Genomic DNA, 13,708 nt, shown 5'->3' with positions numbered 1-13,708 from the left:
GATGGTGATTTGCAGCGAAAATGAACGTCGGTCACGTATGAGTTAATGACATCTCCATTGTGTTGGCTTCTGGTAGCAAGGAAATCAATAAATAATGAACACATCTTCCATTTACTAAAATATTTTGCGAGTGATATCGCTAACATTAATTGTGTTGATCCCTAGTCGCAGATATTTCGCCTGGATCTGTCGGTCGCAACTGTTCACGCGTGTCTATCCCTGTGCTTATCGACGGTGCACCTGAAGATAGTGTGGCGTCAACAGTTTTCGTTCCGTCCCGGCAGCGTTTGAAGAAGCCATAAACACCTTTCTTGCCTACAATTTCCCTTATGTGAGCTTGTATCAGCGTCGTGCAGCCTCAGCATTTTTTGTAATTTGTGTGGAAATGCGATGTTCATGCGATACTCTATCGCATTAAGGTAGTCTTCCCGTTTACTATACTATACTAGCAGCAGCAGACAAATCGACTTCAGCTTATTCTTTTAGAAGGTGTATCACGCTTTACAACACGTCTTTCCAATATTTTTTTTTTAAATTAGCATTTAAGTACCACTAAATTAATCGAAGACTTTAGACGCATGTTCTGTATAGGGTGGCTTTGTACAACACAAAACATGATACCTCCGGAGAGAAGCGGCGTGTGGGGGTTCTCACTGTAGGTGCTGTGTTGTTCACTCCTTGAAGGATGCTATACGTTACTCTGCAATGAACAACACACCGGAATTGGTCCTAGAAGACTCCAAAGTGGCTCCCACTGTCCTCGAAGCAGGTACGCACACGCCGCGACAAGGGCTACAGATTAGTTCAAATGTACCAGCCTGTATCACAGGCGACATGGATGCGTTTTTACTATGTGTACCTTCACATATGACCTCCGTATACACGACATTTTTGAAGTGTCCCCAGAGGCAGGGTTCTAAGGGGGTTAGGATCTAGCAACTTGTCGTTCCACGCAACTGGACTGGTTGATCCACTCTATCGATCAAGGAAGAAGTTTATGAAATCCTACCACATCATATACCTCGGAATTGGGCTGAATGTGAAGGAAGGGAGAAACATTAGTGATTAATGGATCGTCCACGACTAGATCATTAGAGCAGGGACACAAGCTTAGATTGGGAAGGGATGAGGAAGGTAATCGACTGTATCCTTTCGAAAGGAACCCTTCTGATATTTGCCTTAAGCGATTTAGGAAAATAAAGGAAAATCCATATCTGTATGGCAAAACGGGGCTTTTCAGCCGTTACTATCTCGAATGCGTGTCCACATTGTAAAAATTTCTAGACTTGTGAAATAAATAAATAAACAATATAAAATAATTAAAAATGTTAATCTTTCTGCCGCTATACATTATTGCATCTGAATACGTAAATTTGTTAAGCTGTTCCTGTCTGAAGTCTCATATACAGGTCTATGTTCGATAAACTAGTAAAAACCAGTAGCCTGCAATCGGTGGTCGATGATTCCTGTGAGTGTTGAGTGAGAGGCACAACTACCTAATGCTTTCCACAAATGTATCTGTGTCTCCATCGGAGTTCTTCTCCGTAGGTTGCAGCCTCTATACTTTCATCAGTGGTAACAAGTGTTGTCATTTAGTTTGCTAATGTTGTCACTGACATAATGTTCAAAGTCATTGATTTAAGGAAACCGGATGCCACATTATTTATTCGTCGAGTTGCGTGAAACAGGGAAATATATCTGGCGATGTGGTGTGACGCGTGAGAGAAAATAAAAATTCATAACTCATTGCTACAATACGATGTCTAACCACAATATCGAGAACCGTAACTATTATACCTAATATCACAATATTTTCTTGAGAGCCATTTACTATCGCATCGAACACTGACAGAGACACATTTAACATTGATTTCACGTTTGTCTACAGCAATATAATCTGATACTTTGACCATTAAAGAAGTTATTAATTAATAAGTGATTTTCGTAGTGATTTTCTGTGTGTACTCTATACTAGCCCAAGGACGTAGCTATAGCCATATGGGTCACGGAGCGTAAACTGAGGATCCTTATTTATACGGGAAAACACAAGCGGTGCCCTACATCTTCCGTCCTTAAAGTTTCGAGACTAACAACTGCAAACAACAGATGTGCATTCGACCAGTCAGTGTGAGCAGACAATGTTAAGTATTGGACGTGCGTGTGTAGTGTGTTAGCGTTGTTGTGGCACAAATCACAAAGGAGTAACATATCTAAATAAAGTGTTCAAGAAAATAACCAGGATGTTTGGAAGCAGAGAAAAGTGTGTGAAAAGTTAATCCTACTCAACCCGTTGCCCGAGCATATACGACAAAGCGTGGGGCCGACCGCGGTGGCCACGCGGTTCTAGGCGCTGCAGTCCGGAACCGCGCGACTGCTATGGTCGCAGGTTCGAATCCTGCCTCGGGCATGGATGTGTGTGATGTCCTTAGGTTAGTTAGGTTTAAGTAGTTCTAAGTTCTAGGGAAGTTATGACCTCAGATGTTAAGTCCCATAGTGCTCAGAGCCATTTGAACCATTTTTTTCACCGACCCGGCCGAGAACTGAACCCGGAACATTGCGATCTATTTTATTTCACAACTGTGGTTGTAGGATCCCAAATACGGTACTACATAAAATATATTAACCTTTCCCAATCGGAACTTCCACTCCATCCCTAATGACCTCGTCGTCCACAGGATATTAAACCCATATATACTATTTAAAAAGTTGTTTATTGTATATTTCACCATTAGGTACTTCATATAAATGCTCAGTCAGGCCTGTAAAAGATGAAATGCGCAGCTTGTAGGAAATTTTGCATAGTTCAAATGTAAATTTTTTAATGCTCGCTTTGGAGAATATTATAACGTAAACAGAAGTAAAACAGTTGTTGGTTCTCACTTACAAAAATGCAGATATAAAGTAGGATTCATAGGTCAAGGTCTTGATACGTGTCACTTTTTCTAAGGGATGTCATTTGGATACAGCTGAGAAAGTTGTAATCATTACTAATAAAAAATTACATCATTTACTAGATGAACGAAGCGACTTCCGTAACAAAAGCCTTTTTCTAGGTTTCTTCTGATTTTTTATGATGTCTCTCCTCTGTGTTTTATAGCCTTTCATTGTTGGGGTACCTTGTCTCTGCGGCTCCAACTTGTGTAATAGTCATATCATTTATCACTTCCATTATCCAACCTGTTCAGTGCATAATTGCGATCGCCAGCTTCTAGTTTCTTACTCGGGGATCGTATCTGCAGGCGGGCGTTATCTATCCTGTATCCAGTACTCGTCTAATGTACCTACAGAAGTAGTTACGGAAAGTATTGCTACTTTTCATTTTGAGAAGGCCTTGTCTCATAATTAATTTTATATTGCGAATGTTCGGAATTTGTTATTTTCCATTTAAGTGTCTGTGGTGTAATGTATTGTATTGTATTGCATTGAACCAGGTACCTAGAAACGACGGAGAGGCTTCGTCCCGCCGTAGCTCTCAGTGGTTCACAACTCGACAACAGGCCACAGCAGTCTACCCACCCCTCCGCCGCCCCACACCGAACCCAGGGCTATTGTGCGGTTAGGCCCCCGGGAGCGTCTCATACCAGTCGAGTGCACCCCAGATGTTTTGGTGGTAGAGTAATCATGGTGCACGCGTACGTGGAGACATTGTTTGCGCAGCAATCGCCGACATAGTGTAACTGAGGAGGAATAAGGGAAAGCGGCACGGATTCGCCTAGGCAGATGGAAGACCGCTTTAAAAACCATCCACAAGCTGGCCTGCACACCGGACCTCGACACTAATCCACCGGGCGGATTCGTGCCGGGAACCCACACGCCTTCCTGCTCGGGAAGCAGCGCGTTAAACCGCGCGGCTAGCAGGGCGGGCTGATTTAAGTGTTACTAAGTTTGAAGTATTAATGTAGTTATGTAGCCTCCAGTTCCAACATTACAGCGCACGTGTCTTACACTGCGAGCACCTCTCCTAACGTCATAGTTCACGAGACACCACGTAACGGATTCATCTACGTACAGCTGAGGATAGAAGTTAATCTGAGTTGTAATTTAGTTACCTAGTGTTGTACTATACCTCTTTTCCTCTTTCTAAAGAAATCATCTGACGATGAGTTTATAGTACGTCGATTCTGATAATGACAATACTTTTTTTCTAACGTTCCACCGTTATCACCTAAGAGATCATCTTTCACTGTTTGCCCCTAATGTGCCAAATACTACTATACATGAAGTAATAGAGGACAAAAACATCAATATTTTGACTATCTTTCAAGATGCACACCAGCGAAAAGTGCAAACGTCAGTTAAGGCAGGTTTCCACAAGCAATTAAAGTGGCGCCGTTTCGACAGTACTCGAGACGCATCACTGAAGTTGCACGTGGAAACACCAAAGTTCCACTAAAAGTAGCTTCAAGTTAAGTTTATGACGCCACTTGCCTTACATCCAACCACCGAGTAACTGCATTTGACTGCTACCTCGTGGGTAGGCTTCGAAGCACCATCGCTGTATTCTGGTTTATGCGTTCGTAATTTTGTCGCTTATGTGCGTGCATAGGTACCTACGTACGTACGCGTGTGTGTGTGTTATTTTTAGCAGTAGCAAAAATATATAAAAAGTGAACATTAGCAACGTTGTACACTTTATTTAATTGTAGGAGAAGCGAGCTTGTCTAGCGAATCACAAATATTCTTTAATGCAATACTGGCAGTATATTGAGATTCAAATACCAGCATAAGGGCATAAACGCATTTAAACATCTACCTAGTGAATTTGAGAAAGAAAGTAACACGATTTACCGTACCAGTCAGCTTGACTGTAACTTTTCACAAAAGAACATGCTTATTCCGCAACTAACTACACACATCAAAAAAAGTTTTGCATCGCCTCGGTTCCGAGAGTTCCGGAACCTGTACAGAAAATCGGAATAGAGATCAACATAAACATCATTTCCCCATCGTGAAAACCACACATTGCCTGTTGTACCACCATACAGCGAGACCTTGAGAGGTGGTAGTCCAGATTGTTGTACACACCGTCACCTCTAATACCCAGTAGTACGTCTTCTTCCATTGATCTATCCACAAGTTCATCAAGGCATTGTTGGTCCAGATTGTCCCACTCCTCAACGGCGATTCGGCGTAGATCCCTCAGAGTGGTTGGTGCCCCACGTCGTCCATAAACAGCCCTTTTCAGCTGGTGCTGATTCCGCATTTAACATTTGACGATACCACTATGGCTACAGTACATTAGGCCTTTGTTTTTATGAAACAGATCTAATGATGGTTATTAAAGACCGAAACCGGTAATCTGTTTACAAAAAGTTTGTGACTATAGACGTAAATTAAAGGAAACTTTTCAATATATCCCAAGCATGTTCGATAGCGTTCATGTCTGGAGAACACACTGGCCATTCTAGTCGAGCGATGTCGTTATCCTGAAGGAAGTCATTCACAAAATGTGCACGATGGGGGCGCGAATTGTCGTCCATGAAGACGAATGTCTCGCCAATATGCTGCCGATATGGTTGCACTGTCGATATGAGAATCGCATTCACGTATCGTACAGCCGTTGCGGCGCCTTCCATGATCACCATCGGCGTACGTCGGTCCCACATAATGCCACCGCAAAACAGCAGGGAACCTCCACCTAGCTGCACTCGCTGGACAGTGTGTCCAAGGCGTTCAGCCTGACTGGGTTGCCTCCAAACACGTCTCCGACGATTGTCTGGTTGAAGGCATATGCGACACTCATCGGCAAAGAGAACGTGATACCAATCCTCAGCTGTCCATTTGGCATGTTGTTGGGGCCCATCTGTACCGCACTTCATGGAGTCGTGGTTGCAAAGATGGACCTCGCCGTGGAAGTAGGGACTGAAGTTGCACATCATGCAGCGTATTACGCACAGTTTGAGCCGTAACACGACGTCCTGTGGCTGCACGAAAAGTATTATTCAACATGGTGGCGTTGCTATCAGGGTTCCTCCGAGCCGTGATCCGTAGGTAGCGGTCATCCACTGCAGTAGTAGCCCGAGCTGTGATCCGTAGGTAGCGGTCATCCGCTGCAGTAGTAGCCCTTGGGCGGCCTGAACGAGGCATGTCATCGACAGTTCCTTTCTCTCTGTATCTCCTCCATGTCCGAACAACATCGCCTTGGTTCACTCCGAGACGACTGGACAGTTCCATTGTTGAGAGCCCTTCCTGGCACAAAGTAACAACGCAGACGCGATCGAACAGCGGTATTGATCGTATAGGCATGGTTGAACTACAGATAACACAAGCCGTGTACCTCCTTCCTGGTGGAATGACTGGAACTGATCGGCTGTCGGACCCCCTCCGTCTAATGGGCGGCTGCTCATGCATGGTTGTTTATATCTTTGGGCGGGTTTAGTGACATCTCTGAACAGTCAAAGGGACAGTGTCTGTGATACAATATCCACAGTCAACGTCTATCTTCAGGAGTTCTGGGAACTGGGGGTGATGCAAAACTTTTTTCGATGTGTGTATATTACGATGACTTAGTGCACTTGCACATCGAGTAACTAAAAAATTCAACTTAGTGCAACTTTAATGTTACCGTACCTATGACGTCTTATTTAACTAGCTGATGTAGGATACATGAGTGAAAATATTAACCTCTGAATAAGTCTTTAGGGCATCGTAAATAGCATCCAATACATCATTTGCGAACTTAGAAACTGTATTTTTGGGGACTAGGTAGATATATTGGAGTGATGACAAGCAACTGCCATGTAATAAATATCGAAGTGTCACTTATAGTTTCACTCCAGTCAGTATTGCATCTCTAATGTGAGAATCAGATTTGTTAATAGAGCTCGTTACGTCGCTCGAAAAGTACTCGACATTTAGTTTTGTTCTTCGAGGATGGTTCACTAATGGACCATCGTTTACATTAGTACGTTTTACGAGTAAAGACACCGTGTTATTTTTGCGCATAATCCACTTTCAGATCCAACGTTTATGCTTTCTCTTCTTCTTACAATCGGAGTCTTGTCTCAGTTGTAATGACATAACTTGAATGTCGATACCAACGTTCATCGGCGCAGTGTAACTTGACGTAACACTGAAGACGGTGCCACTAGGAGCGTGTGGAAACAGCAGTACACGTCACCACTGTCGTATTCGCCGCTATGCCATTTGCTGTGGCGTCCCAAGAGCAGAAACGTACCGAGGCGATTCTACGTTTCTGGTAGATCTGCTGAAGCTGCCCCAATCCCTCATCGCCTGATCTCCCGTGGAACTACTATTCTGTAATTTTTTTATACACAAAGTTTGCTAATTTTATGTTTTTGTGAGTAAGTTTAATAAAAATGAAGCATTATTGAAAAGTGTTTCGCAGTTATGTCTATGCTAATATACTCAAAGGCACTAATTCACGAAATAATGTCGGTAGAGTGGTAAAACTTCTGACATGCCTCAGATGACACAGGGTTTTATTGGAACCAAAAACATGTGCAAAAACCGACCAACAGATCACGCTGGACAGCAACAAGTCAGTGACGCCGCATGAGAATCGAGTGTGAAATGATTTGTAATGAAAGAAGGAGTCAGATGCGCCAGCAATCGCGGCGCGTTGACTTTACCAGAAAAGGCACTGTTAGTGAAAGGGCACTATCATAACGGACAGTGCACTATTGCAGCTTTACGATCCTATCGCCATAAGAAGGGTATTCGAACGAGTAGAGGTCCTGTGACAAGTGTCGCTGTGAAGAAAATGATCGTGAAGTTCGATTAACACCTGCTTTAAAGTACGACTTTTATGTAGGATGGCGCTCCACCCCATATTGCTACTCATGTGAAAGATCTCTTGCGCACGTTGTTTGCTGAGGATCTCGTGCTGAGCCGCCACTTCCGTCATGCTTCCATCTCAGGTCCCCAGACATCGATCCGCGTGATTTGCCGGCTGTTGGGCTACCTGAAGTCGCAAGTCTGCCGATGTCGTCCAGTCACTAGGGGGATGCCAGAAGACAACGTCCGACGGCTGTTTCTCATCACACCTACTGACATGCTGTGCAGTGCTGTTCACAACATTGTACGTCGACCATCGGTATTACTGACGATTGGCGCCCATGATGATGAGCATAAATTAAAAATAACATCGCCTTTGCTAAAAATCAAATTTTACGCTAATCATTGCTTTTGTATCATATGAAACGTCATCTGTTGCTAATTTTGTTCTCTTTGTTTGGTTTCAAAAAACCCCAAGTCATTTCAAGCACGTGTGCCAGTTTTTACCTCTCTACCTACACGATTCCGTGAAATATTGAATTTTCAAAAGTTAACGAACTTCTGGGTCACCCTCTATAAAGGGGAAATGTTGTTTCACATTGGTGCCAAAAATCTCGAAAAGTTCTTTGCCCATTTACTTCAGTTTTCTTACACGATACCCTAATAAGCATTAGGACGGACATAGGCTACATATTTTTATTAAATGGCAGTGTACATGTCTACTGTTAAAACCCACTGCAAGAAAAAAATACTGTACTTTGGTATGGCAATACGCAATTTTCTTTTCTTTTTCGCAGTCGGTTTTAACTGGGATAGAGTGTAATTAAATTCCTAGAAAATTTTTTACCTATATAATGTATCTCCGTACTTATAATTCCAAACACAGATATGTGATGTTTTATTTTGTTGCTTGCAGTTAGTTTTAACAGAAAATCTGTATAATAAGAAACCTGTGTTTTTGGTTTATCGAATTATAATGACAATATTTCTACGCAATTTGAATCGTCCGAATCTTAGTAATGCTACCCAGTTGCAGAATAAAACTATGCGAAATACTGGCATTGTAGGCACTAGTCGTATCCTCACAGATCCAGCAGGCGGAGAGGTCTCCCTCATACGCCGTATACCAATGATCTCAAACAATACACCCACTCATTTTGAGCAACTTCAGCTTCCAATGAAAGTTTTATTGTCAATAAGAATAGACAAGGCTCTGATCATCCATTCAGGCACGTTGAAATTGCTTTACGCGAAACGGTAGTTCAGAAAACTAGTACCCAGAAGACGAAAGATGTCGTATATTCTTAAATATTGTGTAATATAAAAAAATTAATAAACTTAAAGTCATAAAAAACAAAATCGAAAACAGTGGAGTTTTTTGATTCATTTCCTGTGTGATTTATTATAATTTCCAGTTCCATACCTTCGAAGTAGGCGAAATAGCAACGAGGAGACGAAATTGGCGTCCTGATACAATTGTCAGGGATAACCCAGGTTAGGACGTGTATCTAGTTCCCATATATAAAATAAGTTCACAAAATTAGCCAGCTCAGTGCGCATGCGCAGATGAACCACTAAAGCTTGTAACGTTCTTAGAAAAAGAAAACTTTACGATTATGTTGAATGAAAGTCTGAACCGTGGAATGGGTACCAAACGCGAGTTATCGTGTAGCGTGTAAGTGCAAGTGGTGTGCTTACTCTCTGTTGTTGGTAGCAAAACTTAACACGAATGGCCAATGTAACTCCCAATACCAATAAAGAAATACAGTCACTGCAAAAAACATTCAGCCCCTTAGGCAGTGAATCCTCTGGCCCTGTTGAAAACTAATAACTTTAGCCCGTGTGCACATAACAATTTAAATTGTCTCACCTCTAAAGCAGCAACGAAGTAACGCGATATATTCTGGTCTCACATGAAAAACAAAAATATGCTAACTACAGGCTCAGCAGTGTGGAATGCTGGCCATAATACTAGAAATGCACATGAAATTCTTTTGGCTGATAGACGAGAACATTTAAGAAACATCCAACTTCTTTGAAAAAATGTATGAGCTGCACCGAGAGGCTGGTCTGATTGTGCTTGTCCGTAGCTCGTGGTCGTGCGTAGCGTTCTCGCTTCCCACGCCCGGGTTCCCGGGTTCGATTCCCGGCGGGGTCAGGGAATTTCTCTGCCTCGTGATGACTGGGTGTTGTGTGATGTCCTTAGGTTAGTTAGTTTTAAGTAGTTCTAAGTTCTAGGGGACTGATGACCATCGATGTTAAGTCCCATAGTGCTCAGAGCCATTTGAACCATTGTTTTGATTGTGCTTAGTTACTAACACTGTTTTTTTTTTTTAATTAAACTGCAAGGTAACTTTGCCTTTTCAAAAACATCTCCCAACTGAAGTTACATTACTCACAATTGATTCACAAACAATGAGATTTAAACAGCAAGTATTATCTAACTTCACTAATCCAACATAAACGCAAATCATCAAATTACATACAGCTCTTTTAACAAATCTTAGAAGCATTACAAAAGTGTAATATCTAACTAGACTTTTTACCAAATCAATTTACGTACATTCTGGGGTTACCCAACAATTACAAATTATAAGTCAACTCATCTATACTAATGCGCTGGCAAAAATAAAAATCACAATTATTTAACATCTTTAAGTTGCTTTCAAGAAGACTTCTTCTTCCAAGTTCAACAATATTGACGTACCTACATTAATCTAACAGTTGATGGCTTCACACAGCACACCTCAAAAACTGCCTACTCCATCGTCTTTCCCTCACAGACAGCTACCTGCAACTGAGCGCCAAGCGCTCTCTTCCTCCAACACTATGATAATCTCAGATCAGAAGCACTATCTCAGGGTCTACAGTCAGCGATATAAAGCCTATCAAAGACATACATCGTTTATAAAATCATATTCGGCTGCCACATACAAATGTGCCCCAGTAGACTCCTTTCAACCTTTACAGGTGGCGCAGCGGTCGCGTCACTTCCTCAACCGCACGCACACTGCCCCTACTGGCGCATAAGGAAGTAGCTATCAGTGAGGCATTTATGTTTGATGCGGACATTGTACGTAAACATGCATAAATGTAAGCATATGGCAGAGTGACCAAAAGGAGAAATCGTGTTTGGCCATGCCCATGGCCATGCGGTGTGTGAATTTGCTGGATGTATCGGTGTTTCGCGGCAGACTGTTCAGCTTGTCTACAAGCAGTAGTGTAAGACAGGTGGTCACGAAACACGACGTCAGAATTGTGGTCGGAAAAAGACACTGACTGAGAGGGACCGGAGACGCGTTTCACGCCATGAGAATCAAACTCGATTCCTAATCAGACAGCAATTTCTGCAGGCAGTGAATGAAGGTCCATCGCAATCTGTTATCGAGAGAACATTGCGACAGAAACTACATCAATGGTCATCTAGAGTGGATCACCTCACAAGGAGCCATTGCTCACACAGGCACATAGAGACAGCAGCAAACATGATTGGTCTGGAACACTATGTGACTTTTTTTCTGAACAGTCCCCTACTTTATCACATCTCGACTGGCCTTTAAAATCACCTGACTTGAAACCCGTAGAAAACCTGTGGGACATGTTGGAACAAGGGTAAAACGCTGACATCAGCATCCCCGCAATTTGGTGGAACTGCGGGATCAAATCCCCAGCGCGTGACTCAACCTGGAAGCGACGTACCTGCACACCCTTGCGAACTCACTTCCTAACCGAATCCGGTCGCAGGTTCGAATCCTGCCTCGGGCATGGATGTGTATGATGTCCTTAGGTTAGTTAGGTTTAAGTAGTTCAAAGTCTAGGGGACTGATGACCTCAGATATTAAGTCCCATAGTGCTCAGAACCATTTGAACCTAACGCAATCCACGCGGTTATCAAGTCCAGGGGTGGAATTACACTGGATTAAATGATGCTTGTAATGGTTTCTCTAGGGGGTGAATAATTTTTTGTCCAGTGAGCTTATTTAGCAATGAGCTTATTAAACAATTGCGGAGCATTGCACGTCTCGCTAGTATATACGTCTATGAAACATACCACACACAAGAAATTGAGCGTCTCACTTTAGTAAAAAAATCACAAATTTCATCGTGTTTCTTCAAAAAATTAGAAGTAAAACAAAATGTATTTCTTGCTGTTTATGGCAACTACTGTTCATTAGTTTTATTGCGATTTTTAATAAATAACAGATTTTATTTGCTACTAACAAAATATTAATAGCGTAAAACTGTTAATTAGAAGTAATAGAAAATCATTTATAATTATGAACTGAGAAAATACTCATTTACTGAAATCGTGTTTTTATTATAATTTCACTTTGCATTTCTCGATTTGAATGAATCAGACCCACTGCTCATGTCACTGAAATCAAATTGAGCAGGTATGTCCTATTCTATCGACAAGATGACTAATGGAAGAGCTTACATTTGTTTGTAAGCCGGTTCAGCTCAAAATGGTTCAAATGGCTCTGAGCACTTTGGGACTTAACATCTGTGGTCATCAGTCCCCTAGAACTTACAAATACTTAAACCCAACTAACCTAAGGACATCACACACATCCATGCCCGGGGCAGGATTCGAACCTGCGACAGTAGCGATCGCGCGGTTACAGTCCGAAGCGCCTAGAAGCGCTCGGCCACAGCGGCCGGCGCCGGTTCAGCTTAGATGATCATTGCATAGCTGTCTATAGCCGGCAGGATTAACATCTCCAGCAGTATTATTATTAAGCCACAGAAGGCTTAAGCATGAATTACTTTAAACTTACGAGCAGCAAAAGAAGTGGGTGGAGGGATAAGTAAATGAAGAGGGGTGTTCGACGAGTACTACAGCAATTTTTTTTATAAGGAGGCTGGTTTTAGTCAGGATTCCAATACACCATATTATTTCCCATTCTTTTGGCTACGAGCCCTATTTTTCAACATAATCTCCACTCAATGCGACGGCCTTATGACGTCTTACAGGGAGGGCCTGTATGCTCACATGGTTCCCCTCTATTGGTCGACGTTGACGTTAATGTCTTCCTGCATCAGTAATCTCCCCTTCATATCCATACTGCTTCCCGTGGAGTGCATCCTTCATTGAGACAAACACAAGGAAGTCGGAAGGTGCGATATCCATGCTGTAGGATGGATGAGGAAGAACAGTACACTGTAGTTTTGTGAGCTCCTCTCTGGTGAGCAGACTTGTGTGAGGCCTTGCGTTGACGTGGAGAAGGAGAAGTTCGTTTGCGCTTTTGTAACGACAAACACCCTGAAGTCGTTTCTGGAATTTCCTGAGGGAAGCACAACACAGTACAGAGTTGATCATTGCACCATATGGGAGGACATCAAACGGAACAACCCCTTCAGAGTGCCAGAAGACCGTCATAATGAGTTTACTGGCTGCAGGTGCGTTGAACGGTTTTTTTTTCGGAGGACAGTTGGTATGGCGCCAATCCATGGATTGACGTTTCGTTTCTGGTTCCAAGTGATTAACCCATCTTTCATCGTTTGTGGCGATGTTCGATAAAAAATTGTCACGCTCAGCCGCTTAAAGCACAAGGAATTCCTCACGGATGGTTCTCGGCCACTCTTTATGGACCGTTAGGCGTCGTGGAACCCAGGAGAGTACACACCCTTGAGTACCCCCACTGGTGGACGAGTGTGTCAGCACTGCCAACAGAGACGTCCGTTTGTGCAGCGAGGTGTTTGATTGTGATACGTCTACCACCTCGAATGAGAGTGTCCGCACGTTACAACGTTGGAGGCGTCCAGCTGTATGCGAGCAGGCCAGAACGCGGAACATCGGACGTGTTTGCGCGACCTTGTTGCGATGATGACAGTCGCCTCGCCTAACAAGTCACCGTGCTTCGTTTGCTGCCAGGTCTCCGTAAACATTCTGTAAGGCGCCTATGAGTATCTGCGATGCTGTGGATTTTCGCCAAAAGAAACTCAGTGACAGCTCTCTGCTTGGAATGCA

At 42.9% G+C, this 13,708-nt stretch overlaps 1 protein-coding gene across 1 annotated transcript in view; it reads left to right on the top strand.

Moving 5' to 3' along the window:
* The window catches only part of LOC124595116 (cubilin-like), a 1,106,483-nt gene that overhangs the window by 226,563 nt on the left and 866,212 nt on the right, over window positions 1-13,708 (top strand). The gene's annotated exons all lie outside the window — the stretch shown is intronic.

This window comes from Schistocerca americana, chromosome 2 (genome assembly GCF_021461395.2).
Source record: "Schistocerca americana isolate TAMUIC-IGC-003095 chromosome 2, iqSchAmer2.1, whole genome shotgun sequence".
Taxonomy (NCBI): Eukaryota; Metazoa; Arthropoda; class Insecta; order Orthoptera; family Acrididae; genus Schistocerca; species Schistocerca americana.
This window is presented reverse-complemented; position numbering and strand designations above follow the sequence as displayed.